The following is a 13,433-nucleotide window of genomic DNA, read 5'->3' on the forward strand; positions in this document are numbered from 1 at the left end:
TCTTTAGATAGAGCCAGTACCCATTATCCACGTTGTTGCTAGACAACCCAGAGAAGTCTGCTATCAGAACTTCATTCTAGTAATTATATTGACTTTATTATAAATATATATAAATTCATTTTATTACTTGAGGTATTACCTGAGGTAACAGTAATCAAATTGACTCAATTCTTTCATAGTTTACAAAAATAATCCAGTACTTAATCTCTACACTATACACTAAATTACCTAACAAATCACTTACCATTTTACATACACAAATGTTTTCCTTTGTTTTTCTTCATGTCCTACTAAAAAGTCTTCTTTTTGCCCTGAGATGTCTCACAAGAAAAAAGAAATAAAATCTACATTACTTCTTCCATATATTATTACCTTGGTTTATCATTCCCTGCTTCTGTAAAGTTTTAATTCATATTAAAGAAAAATATTTATTTCAGCTATTCTTAAGAAAAAATAACATTGGTTAACTTTAAATATTTTTTGTGGTTGTTTAATTTCTTATTTCTTCACAGGTGAAAAACTTGAGAGCCACTGTTCTCCATATCTTTACCTTTTCTATTTTGCAGATCTTGTACCTGATATCATTGGATGTAACTACACCTTTGTAACCTTTAAATAGCATCTTAGTTCCAGAGGAAAAACAATCCTCCCTTCTCTCATTTCTAAGATGTATATAGCTTGCCCAAGCACAATTCTTGGCATACAATATTTATTAAAATATGTCTGAATTCTAAATCTCCAGACTCTCCAGAAAAAATAGACAACCAGAGCTTCTGAAAAATTCTAATTGATGTAAATGAAGTCCACTCATTATTCTTATCGATAATTTATCAAATTACATGCCCAGATGGGTCACCATCGTTCCATAAAAATGACAAATGATTTAAAGCCCTAATGGAAATAGATGTATTGATTTCAAAATTCCATCATAGCATTTCTCTTAGAAGCATAATCAATAGTGCTTGCTGTTGGTCAACAGCTCACTCCAAGAAAATCAGTGTGCTGCAATTAATTCAGGTCTTGAATTCTTATAGTAAAGTAATAGTAAAATCTTATTAACTCATAATGCTTGGTTATTCTCCACGGCAGGGTTCTCTAGGCTAGCAGTTCTCAAACATGGTATCAAAATAGAGTACTATGTAACAATCAAGCATATGGCATGCTAGAGTGTATTTGCTGCAAACAATATAGTATCGACATTTTTAATTATTTTCTTTTAGAGAAAATATAAAATAAATTCAAGCATATCCTATGCCTCTCTTATTCATTTGCTTTGGATGTATGAGAACCATGTATAACCACAACTTACCTTAATAAGCAATTCAGTTTGCCATAATGCCAGTAAATGTTAATAGTTATACCAATTATGCACTATAATGTGTGAAAAAATACTGAAAATTTCTTCAATATCTGGGTAATCCCATGGGAATCAATCATATATATAAATTGCATGGATGTCACAACAGAGAAAAGGTTGGAAATCACGGCTCCAGGTAAGTCGTGGTGAATATTTTTGAAATTCATTTTCTGCTACATTTAGCCTAAAGCAAATATAATTTTTCTCTTGGCTGTAATCCTGTGGTGAAAACTTCCAATATTCAGCCACTTTGGAAGACAGTTTGATGGGCTTTTTTAACAAAACTAAACATACTCTTACATGATCCAGCAATTGCACACTTTGGTATTTACTAAAAGAAGTTGAAAATTTATGTCCACACAAAAACCTGCAGCATGGATGTCTCTACAGTTTTATTTATAATTGCCAAATCTTGGAAGCAACCAAGATATCCTGCAGCAGGTGAATGTGTAAGTAAACCGGTACATCCAGACAATGGACTATTATTCAGTACTAAAGACAAATGAGCTACCACGCCATGAAAAGGCGTGAAGGGGCCCTGGCTGGTGCGGCTCAGTGGACTGAGTGCGGCCTGCAAACCCAAGGTTCACTGGTTTGATTCCCAGTCAGGGCACAGGCCTGGGTTGCGGGTCAGGCCCCAACTAGGAGGCAGGTGAGAGGCAACCACCCATTGATGTCTCTCTCCCTCTCTTTCTCCCTTCTCTCTAAAAAATAAATAAAATCGTTTTTAAAAAAAGATGTGAAGGAAACTTAAATGCATATATCTAAGTGAAATAAGCCACTCTAAAAAGGCTACATATTTTATAATTCCAACTATATGACATTCCCAAAAAGGCAAACCTCTGGAGACAGTAGCAATATCAGTGGTTGCGGAGACTGTGTGTGGTGAAGGGGAAGGGAGAGGGATAAATAAGCGGTACGCAGAGGAGTTTTAGAGAAGAGAGTATACTCTGTCTGATACTGTAATGTTGGCTATATGCCGTCATATATTTGTCCAAACCCACAGAATGTATGACGCCAAGAGTGAACCCTAATGTAAACAATAGGTTCTGAGTGATTATTGTGTGTCAGTTTAGGTTCAATTGTAACAAATGTACTGCTCTGGTGAGGGAGATTGATAATGGGGGAGACTTTGCATATATGGAGGCAGGGGGTTTATGAGACATCTCTACGTTCCCCTTAATTTTGCTGTGAACCTGACTGCTTTAAGAAAAATTCTTTATTTGGAAAATGAAGGGGAACTCCTAAGGGTTTTTATTTAATAGCATAAAGATAAAAGATAGCTTAAAGTTCATAAAATCCAAACCCTACATTCTAGAGCCATGGAAAGGGATATCCAAAGGGAAAGGGGCTTGTCCAAGATGAGATAAGATTGCAACATCAGGAAAATTTTCTAAGCAAAAGCATTGCTCTTATTTTTACAAAGAGATATAAAAGCATATGTGTAAAAGTGTGTATTAGGGTACAGGCAAACAAGTCCAATTTGACATAATCTGTTTTATGTCTGTGCAAAATGATTATAAGAATATTTTGTACCAAAAATAGATTTGCCCTGAGCTGTCCAGGTAATTAGAGTCTTGTAAAAAAAAATTTTCTTGAATCATCTAAATGATTGCCCTAATTCTCTGCTTCACTTCATACATGAACACCACTATAAAGTACAAATTTAAAATGCTGTACCTTTTTGACAGACACCTCTATCTTTAGAGCCTATTAATATTTATACTTCAATATTAAGTCTCCAGAGCCTAATCAGGTGGCAAAAAGGGACCAAGATGTCTGAAAAAGAACATACTAAATGTAACCAACCTGTCAGCAAATAAAAATCAGAAATCCTATAAAATGTGTGACTTGACTCTGGAGAGAAATTCTGACCTGCTGAGCTAATAGCTCCTAGTCAGCTCACTTGCCTGCTCTTATTATCTTAAACTCATCAGGAAATTTTCCCAACTTGCCGTATAGCTAGATCATTTATTCATTCTGTCACATATTCCAAGGAATAACATGTCTCTCTAGGAATAACAGACCTAGAGAAAATGTCATTCATCTTCCATCCGCTGCCTACCCAAACATTCAGGATAGATTATGCTATCTCTTATTTTTTTAATGTCATTGATAAAAAGCACTGGTGCATTTTAAACAGTAAAGAGCATCATTCAGCCACCTCTGGGATGGTGTACTCCGTCTTTGACTGCCCAGTTCAGTATAATTTAATAATAAATATCATAAATGTTTAGTGTCTATCTGAAAGTAAATGACAAGAGCTTTTATTCATTTTCATTTTATTTTTGAAACATTTCTAGTCTACAGACCAAAGAGAAAAAATTACGAACTCCTATGTCCCTGCCACCAAAATTAAACATGTAAACTTTTTACAATATTTGCTTCATTTTTTATATTTATCCATCTATCTACTTCTGAAGACGCTCTCTCATCTTTCCCCTTCTTCCACAGAAGTAGACCAAATTGTAAAGTTTATGTGTATCATTCCCATGAACAAGAAGGAGAAGGAGGGAGAAGAGGAGGAGGAACAGCAGAACAGAGGAGACAATACAAGAGGAGGAAGAGAAGGAAATTGAGGAGGAGGTGCTTTATTATTTTCCACATCTATTACAAAGAGAATCTATTACTTTTATAATAAGAATTGTTTTTAAAATAAAAATTAGAACTACAATATTGTGTTTCAAGGAGTGAAGATGGAAAATATTTTTGCAAGATTGTCACTGTTTGGAATAGGCAAAAAATTAAAAGGGCCTTGACCTAAACTTCACACCTTGCTAAATATTTAACTCAAAATAGCTCATAGATGTAAATATAAAATTCAGAACCATAAAACCTTTAGATAAAAACATGAGAAAAACTTCACGACCTGGAGTTAGGCAAAGAGTTCTTAGACATGACACTAAGACACTAAAGACATTTCTAAGAGAAAAACATCAATAAATTGGACTTCATGAAAACTAAAAACTTTTGCTCTGAGAAAGACTCCGTTAAGAAGATAAAAATACAAACCACAGACTGGGAAAAAAAAAAATACTTGTTTCCAAAACATACAAAGAAGTTTCTAAACTCACTGGTAAATTAATAAACAATCCACTTAGAAATTTAGATAAAAGATTTAAGCAGGTATTTTATCAGACAATATATGAATGGCAAGTAAGCACATGAAAAGAGCTTCAATATCTTTAGCCATAAAGAAAATGCAAATTAAAGTGACAAGAAGATACCATTACACATCTACTAGGGTGGCTAAAATAAAAATACTGATAATATCAAGTGCTGAGGAAGGTGCAGAGCAACTCTGCCCTTTTGTTGCTACTTCTTGTGAGTCTTAAACTATTTCAAAATTAAAAGTTATTTAATAAAAAGTGATGAGAACAGAAACCTGATTGCAGGACTGATCAGGGAACGGGAAATGAGAAAGTGGAATCAATGAGTAAAGATCACTCTAGAAAATTATCTGAGTAGTTATCTCCATAGAACATGGCCATTACCAGTGGCACCTGGGCAGGCAGATCACGAGCTGGGGAGCCGCAGCCTGTGCCAGCGCAGTGCTGAAGACCATGAGTGCCAACCTCTCAGGGCTGACACTAACGTAAACACTTAAAAGGTGTGTGATGTGAAGAAACAAAGCTGTGCCTCAGTTTTCCCCTCTGAAAACAAGAAAAACAATAGCATCCATTTTGAGGGACTGTTTTGAGGACTAAATTGAAAACACTTCATATAACAGTATAAACATTCAATCCATTTTAACTTTTTAATTGTTATTATACTTCACCTAGATTTTGCCTAGAATATAAGGCATCAAAATATCTTATTTATTTTCTCTTCTCCTTACTACCCCCATTTTTAAAAACCCTTTCTCATTATACCTTGATCCTTATTCCCATCTGCCTTTTCTATATAGACAACTATTCTATATAACTTGTACTTTTTACTGATTTTAATTGTTTAAATATTTTTAATTTTTTCAACTGTAACTATCTAAAACTGATCTTTTAAAAATAAGTGCATTTTAAAATAAAATTTAAATTGTTACCTTATTACATAAGTGTGGGTGAATCCACATAAAATTGGAATAATTAAAAACACCAGTTATAAATATAATGAAAAAAGTGTTTACCCAAGATGATTACACTATAGGGAAAGAGATTAGATTATTGTATGCTGTCTTTTTCTGTAGGAGGTAAAATCTTTTTGGTCCTTCAGGGACTCACTCTTATTAACAAAAGCACACCTTTTTACCCCGCAAAGCCCCATACTGTTAGGAACCATTAAGTATTATTTAAGTTGTCAGTGGATTAATTCAAACTTTTCACCAATAAATTATTCACATTTTTCCTGCAATAATGACTAATGGAATATGTAGGAAGTGTGGAGTCTATTCACATTTTGATGGTTATTTTTATCAGAACACTGAAAGCACATATTCTTAAACATTTATCAGTGGACTACATTAAAATTGGTAGCAGACAAAAGAAACAAGAGGAGAATCATTTTCTAAAATCCTGACGTACAGAATGATGTGGTTATATTGGACTTCCAGTCAAGATGAAGGCATAGATAATCACTCTTCACCTCCTCATGCAACCACAGAAAGAATTACAACTAGACCTCAAAACAAATAACATCCAGAACCATCAGAAAATCGAACTGTATGGAAGTCCGACAACCAAGGATTTAATGAAGCCACGTTCATCCAGACAGTAGGAGGGTTAGAGAGATGCAGAGATGTGGTGTGGTGCAGAGAGGAGATGGCAGTGGAGGGGGTGGTTCCATAGTCACGCCTGGTTGATAAAAATCAGGAGCAATTCCTTGGGAGCAAGCAGTGTCAGCCCCAGGCCAGACTGTATAGCCCAGGGTTCCAGTGCCAGGGAGATAAAGCCCCATAACTCCTGGCTGTAAAAACCAGTGGGGGTTAGGGTAGCAGAAGAAACTCCCAGATTTTCAGGAGACTCCACTTAAAAGCCTTCACAGACTTAGAACATATGCAGAACCACCACTCTGGGATTCAGCACCAGGGTAACAGCTGGAAGAGCACTAGTCACATATGGGGAGTAAGTGAAGTGACTGGAAACAGGGAAAGTGCCAGGCAAACCTCCAGAAGCCCTCCCCCCACACAGAGCCACAAAGCAGTGAAGCAGGTTGCCCTGCCCTGGTGATTACCTAAGGCTCCACCCCACATAATTTACAGGTGCCTTTTCTACAATAGGCCATGTTACTAAGACAGGGAGTTAAAGGAGCTCTATCTAATACACAGAAACAAACACAGGGAGGCTGCCAAATTGAGGAGACAAAAAATATGGCCCAAATGAAAGAACAGAACAAAACCCCAGAAAAAGAATTAAATGAAATGGAGATATCCAACATTTCAGATGCAGAATTCAAACTGCTGGTTATCAGAATGCTCAGAGAACTCATTGAGTATGACAACAACATAAAAAAGAACTAGGAAGAAATGAAGGTTACACTAAATGAAACGAAGAAAAATCTACAGGGAACCAACAGTGGAGAGGATGAAGCCAGAATTCAAATCAATGACTTGGAACATAAGGAAGAAATAAGCATTCAACCAGAACCGCAAGAAGAAAAGAATTCAAAGAAACGAGTATAGTATAAGGAACCTCTGGGACATCTCCAAACATACCAACATCTGGATCATGGGGTGCCAGAAGGAGAAAAGCAAGAGCAAGAAAATGAAAACTATTTGAGAAAATAATGAAAGAAAACTTCTCTCATATGGTGGAGGAAATAGCATACAAGTCCAGGAAGCACAGAGAACCCCAAAAAGAACCACACCAAGACACATCATAATTAAAATACCAAGGGTTAAAGATAAAGAGAGAATCTTAAAAGCAGCGAGAAAAGCAGATATTTACCTACAAACAAGTACCCATAAGACTGTCAGCTTATTTCTCAAAGAAACTTTGCAGACAAGAAAAGTCATGAAAAGCAAGAACCTACAACCTAGATTACTTTATCTAGCAAAGCTATCAATTAGAATTGAAAGGCAGATAAAATACTTCCCAGACAAGGTAAAACTAAAGGAGTTCATCATCACCAAGCCATTATTACATGAAATGTTAAAGGGACTTATTTAAGAAAAAGAAGGAGATCAAAACTATGAACATTAAAATGGTAACAAACTCACAACTATCAACAACTGAATCTAAAAAAACAAACTAAGCAAACAACCAGAACAGGAACAGAAGCATAGATATGGAGATCATTTGGAGGATTATCAGCTGGGAGGTGGAAGGAGGAGGATGGGTGGAAAAGTGCATGGATTAAGAGGCATAATTGGTAGGTACAAAGTAGGCAAGGATATTAAGAATAGTATAGAAAATGAAGAAGCAAAGAACTTATATGCATGACCCATGGACATGAACTAAGTGGGGTGATTGCTGAAGGATAAGGGGGTACCAGGAAGAGGAGGGCAAAGGGGGAAATTTGGGACAACTATAATAGCATAATCAATAAAATATATTTTAAAAAATAAAAATCTCAAAAAAATGATGTGGTTATGACTTTAATTAATATAATGCTATACACACAGGAAAGTCTGATATGCATGCCTGATATTGTATGAACTGCAGTTAAGGGTATATTAAATCAAAATTAAAGGCCTAAATACATAATGTGCTGAATCACACATATTTAAACTTGAAGACCACATTCCAAATGGCAGATGCACTGAAATATGCATAGAATATAAAAAGGCAGCAGTGTATCATCATGTTTTACTCTTCCTCATACTTTGTCGCAAAGTATGTATGTATGTAGTTTTTCTACATACTACAAGCACGCTCTTCTATGAGGTAAATGGACAGTTAATTATAGCAAATTGGCAATGCACCCATAGGAATATGTATGTAAGTGAGAAGAAAATGATACCTGTCCAGCATGGCCCAGTGGTGGAAACCACAAGGCATCTGTTTCACTCAACGCACATCAATAGTATCAGTGCATATTAAGCAGAAGAGTATTCAGAGACCATCCATTTCAGTTGATTTGAATATGTAAATAGTCCCCAGTGTCTGATTCCAAGTGAAAATTAAAATATATTGGTACTGTTTCTTTACTCCAATCAATTTATTGTAGTCTGAATAACAGACTCATCAATTTAATAGTTTGGTTCTCTTTTGCCCTGAATGTGCTAACCATTTGACCTGTTTTCATCTAACAGTTAGTCAAGGCACAGACACTGATTATGGTGTGGGTTTTGTTTTTGCCTTAAAAAAATTTCATACCCAGAAAGGTAACTGAAATTAATGTTAGCTTTTCCTTAGAATCAGATTGAATTTGTTTATTGCTCTTATGAAAGCCTGTTAAGCAAAACCCATTTGCTCTCTGCTTTCTAAGGTCCTATGTGGGATAATAAAAGCATAAGCCTCAGATCTGGACTATGATGAAGAGAGGGTTTCAGGGAGGCTGTGGTGACCACACAGAGAAGTTCTTCCAGGCTTCTTGCCCACCTACTTTATATCATGACACACAGAGCTGGACAGGACTACTGATTCCCCAGTGATTCTACTGATATGAGAAAATGGATAATAAAGCTGATCTGTTCACGTACCACCATGCAACTGGGCCAAGACAATCAACTGGAATCATAATTAATGGCTCATATAAGTTGGCTTCATGTAGACCAAGGATCTAGCAGAGACTCAGTTCAGGTCAGAGAGTTTATATTTGCCAAAATACACTCACTGTTACTGAGTATTCTTAGGCATCTCCATCCCACATCTGCAGCCACTTAGAGATGCTATGAAGAGGGGACTAGCTTCTTTCCAAATGAGACGCATTGCCTGCCTAAGAGGATTTCCTTTGGGATGTATCTATCTTGCAGCCTTCATATTTTAGAGGACCACTTGGAAGCTCTTCTCAGGGGTTCCTATTCACTTTTGTAACCATTCATGGCCCCTCATTTCTTTTAGCAGCCAGTAAAGTTTTGTTCAGCACCTTATTTTATGGTGGAATTATTAGCCCCACTTTGGAAGACAGTGACACCTTTCTTTTATGGAGGTGTGAAGAGCTCCATTGTGTTATAACTGAGTTGGAGTCTTCTGTCATACTGGTCCATAAGCAACTTGTTGGCAGCAACAGCAGAATTCTGTTATCTGCATTGCCCAGAGAATACTGCACATAATAGATAACAAATGAGAGTATAAATTTTAGTAAGTGGAAAACCTAATGCTTGACATGTGATTGTGAAAATTGCCAAGTGATTTTGGAAATCAGAACTGATTCTGCTTTTTCTGTACACATAAGAAAAGTATTTATCTTGTTATGGCTATTTAGTTAGAATACCTTATCATGATTAACTGTGTTTTCTTACTGTATCTTCAAACTCTATATGTACTTAGAAAGTGGCCAGAGATAAAAATTTTTAAAGAAGTTTTATTGACAACTGGTATCATGTACCTCTATTTAGACTTTGGTGTTTATAAAACCTTAGGTAGAAGTTTCGATACAGTCATCACATTAACACAAGACCAACCCAGGTTCATGTATTATCAGTAGTAACTTCCTTAAATCTCTACCAAATGTGTTCTTTAAAAAAAAATCCATTCATTCATGCTAAATATTAAAATTAAACTTTTCTATTTTCACTGTTGCTATTTTATGGTACCAGAAGGGTGCCAAACCCCTATATGAGATCATTTACTTATTCTAAAACAGGTATATTAATGCCCCCACAGTGCTAACTCCTCTCTAAACAAATCCTTGTCTACATGCTCATGACTCATATTCTTTTCTTCCTCTAGTGATCCAAGGAAGATAGTTATTCTATTTCTTCATAGTATACCTTGGAGTCTAATTAGCAGAAGTAAAAATGAATAATTCAGCTTAAATAACTCAGTTTAGCAAATCTGTCTTATCTGGCAAGTTCACACTTATTATCCAGCACTCTGAAAGTGCTTTGTAGGTATTTAAAAGGCTTTGAAAGTTTTTGAAAGTTTTTGGAAATTTTAGTTTTTTTAAATTCTGTTTTAAAAAATCTTTCAATATTCCTCTTTTATATAAACACCAGAAATGCATTGCCTCATGAAGAGGAGGGTGTGGGGAAAAGTAATTGAAACAAAACATAGTAAATGTAGTTGAATGAGATGGGACTGTAATTCCCAAGGTAAGCAGAGCCTTTATAAAGCAAGCAAAACAAACTATGTAGTTACCTGGAGTTTTACCATGAATTCAGTCTAACTACTTTCTATCTTCTAATATACAATTATTCCCCTATCCATTGTTTTTACCTCCTGCCTATTGTAATTTAGGAAAATGTAAATGTGAGATACATCCCAAACCATTTTAAAATTCAGATCAAGCTAATAAAATACAATCACACTTTAGCCTTTAATGCTTGGTTAGTTCATTGTTGAATTATTTACAGCATATGAGTTAGCACAAAATAAATAAGGCTTTTTAAAAACTAGTTTATCACAATAGCCTCAGTTCACCATTGCTGTCGTTAATAACAGAAATGCATACATGTGAAGAGAAAGTTGGTCATGAATTGATGACCATAACCTTGAACCAGGGTTCAAAAACTCTACAATTGTATTCTAGCTTTGCTAATGACACAGATCATAACTTCATGCAATAAAACTTCATTTATCAGCACTTTCTCGTCCACTGGAAGTCTCCTTTATCACTTTACCTTTACCACTAACTGCTCCGTGAGAGCAAGCAAATCTTTTGAATATTAAAAGGTTCATAATAACCTGCCTAACACAGATAAATATTACGGGAATCAAATCACATAGATCTAAAAATGAAAGTTTTTAAAAGTACTATACATAGATAATGTATGATATTAACGTAATACTCATGTGCAAGAGCTTTTTTTAGCATAATTGTGGAATTTGGTTTTGAAGACGTTTGAAACTAAAAGTAATACAAACCCATAGAGTTCAAAAAAAAAAGAAAACAGACACTGAAAACTTGCATTGCTAGGCGATTTCAAGCAATGATCTACAGATTCTTCAAAGGAAAAGGTTTGCTCCCATTTCCAATATGACGAACTAAGTGTTCTATATCAGTCTAGTTTATATCAGTTTTAAATAGTACAGCAAAGCCAAGTTTTAAATTATTGATTTCTTCTTGGACCGTTCCAAAACTATAGGGGCATCCAGGTTACCGTATAGTTCCAGGAGTTTATACTATATCCTTCTAAGTCTCCTTAAAAATAACTTTTATCAAGTTTAAAACACATTTTTAAAGAATTTATTTACTTATTTATTTTTAGAGAGAGGGGAAGGGAGGGAGAAAGAGAGGAAGAGAAACATTGATCAGTTGCCAGGAACCTGGCCTGGAACCAAGGCATGTGGCCTGAGCGGGAATCAGCTGGCAACCTTTTACCTTGCAGGACAGCACCCAACCCACTGAGCCACACCAGTCAGGACTAAAACATCATGTTTTCATCAAATTTAAAACATTGTTGAATATGATACACCATTATTTTTAAATACACTATAAAAGAAATTTCTATTAAATTATGACATGCTATGGCATCTAATTAGAGAGATTTTAAAATGAAAAAGAAAGTTTGTCTTAGAGTCAAAGAATATAGTCATTGCTTTATTATTATAAAAAGTAATCTCTAAAGATTTGCAAGTGACCATCCTGCTTCTGCCCCTTTCAGATTCTCCCATCCAGGTCACTGGGACACCAAGATCGCCTAGTGGACCCTTGCTGACCAAACTGCCTCAGGTGGTACTTTCTGCTGCTGCAGCCCTCCTCAGTCCAGGGGTATTGAGGCAACAAGGATCTTTTACAATGGGCAACCATGTGTTGCCCTTGTACCACCTTTTCCTGAATATGGAGGGAAAGTTCATCATGGGCTGATCCCTGAGGAATTCTTTCAGTTCCTTTACCTTAAAACCATTGTAACAGGACCCTATGTGCTCAGGACTGGGCTTATCTTATATTTTCTATCCAAAGAAGTATATGTGATTACCCCAGAGACTATCTCTGCCATATCAACAATAGGGTGGATTGTCTGTGTAATTAAAAATTGCGGTGCTTCTATTGGTGAATTTGCAGATAAGCCCAATGAGCAAAAAATTGCCCAACTAGAAGAGGCAAAACAGGCTCCTGTGAAAAACATCCAGGATGCAATTGATTTGGAGAAGTCACAGCAGCAACTGGCTCAAAAGTGCCATTACCTTTTTGATGTCCAGAGGAATAACATTGCTATGGCCTGGAAGGTTACTTACCAGGAATGGCTGCATAGAGTATACAAGTAAAGAATGGCCTGAACTATCATATTTCAGTGCAGATCATGATGAGTCAAAAGAACAGAGCACGTGATAAAATGGGGAGAGAAGCGCACGATGCAGAGCATCTCTGCACAGCAGGCAAAGGAGACAGTTACCAAGTGCATTGCGGATCTAAAGCTGCAAAGAAGGCTCAAGCACTGCCAGTTCTGTAAATGCATCTATCCTGATTGAGACAGCTGGAAACAGTTTACTAAATGGAAACTAGGCTGTGCAACAAAATCTTTCTGAATTGCCATCCATTGGAGTTACAATTTACCCCACCTAAAAATGAAAAGCACGAATTTCATCTAGTGAGAGAATTAAAACAATCTATTGGTCAGTGAGATGTTTCTTGTCCTTCTTGCTCTGCATTTTGAATTGTTCCATGATCACTTTGGACTAAGCAGTTTGCTTTTAATAAAATTTGGTACCTGACTAAATACTACCAGGTTACAGTTTAAATTTGGAATAAATTCTAACATCTTGCAATAATGTGACAGTTGAAACAAAAAAAAAAAGTATTTCCTATTTGTTGAAAAACTGGGGGCAGAGGGAAGCCTGCATATTAGCAGAAACAGTTGCAAAATAAGACAGTATAACTGAAAATCCAGAGGAAGAGCAGAGGTTAACGATGGTTTAATGCAAGGACTGAAGCTATCTCGAGAGCAGCTTCTTTCTGTCTCACAGTTCTGCCTTCCATGGCGTCAGCCTCCTGGAGACAAGCTTCTTTTGTGGTATCAGTTCCAGATTTTCCAACCGTACCCCTACTCTGCACTGGAGATAGGGCTTCTAGCCTAGCACTCTGGGCAAGAATTCTA

General features: G+C 36.1%; 1 pseudogene; it reads left to right on the plus strand.

Annotated features, from left to right (window-relative positions):
- The first annotated feature begins 1,450 nt into the window (after window positions 1–1,450).
- On the plus strand, window positions 1,451–12,788 carry LOC129078825 (ATP synthase F(0) complex subunit B1, mitochondrial-like; annotated as a pseudogene).
- Window positions 12,789–13,433: the final 645 nt, after the last annotated feature.

Source organism: Pteronotus mesoamericanus, unplaced genomic scaffold, assembly GCF_021234165.1.
Source record: "Pteronotus mesoamericanus isolate MK-2021 breed Mesoamerican mustached bat unplaced genomic scaffold, CSHL_Meso_final contig_74, whole genome shotgun sequence".
In the NCBI taxonomy this organism is placed as follows: domain Eukaryota; kingdom Metazoa; phylum Chordata; class Mammalia; order Chiroptera; family Mormoopidae; genus Pteronotus; species Pteronotus mesoamericanus.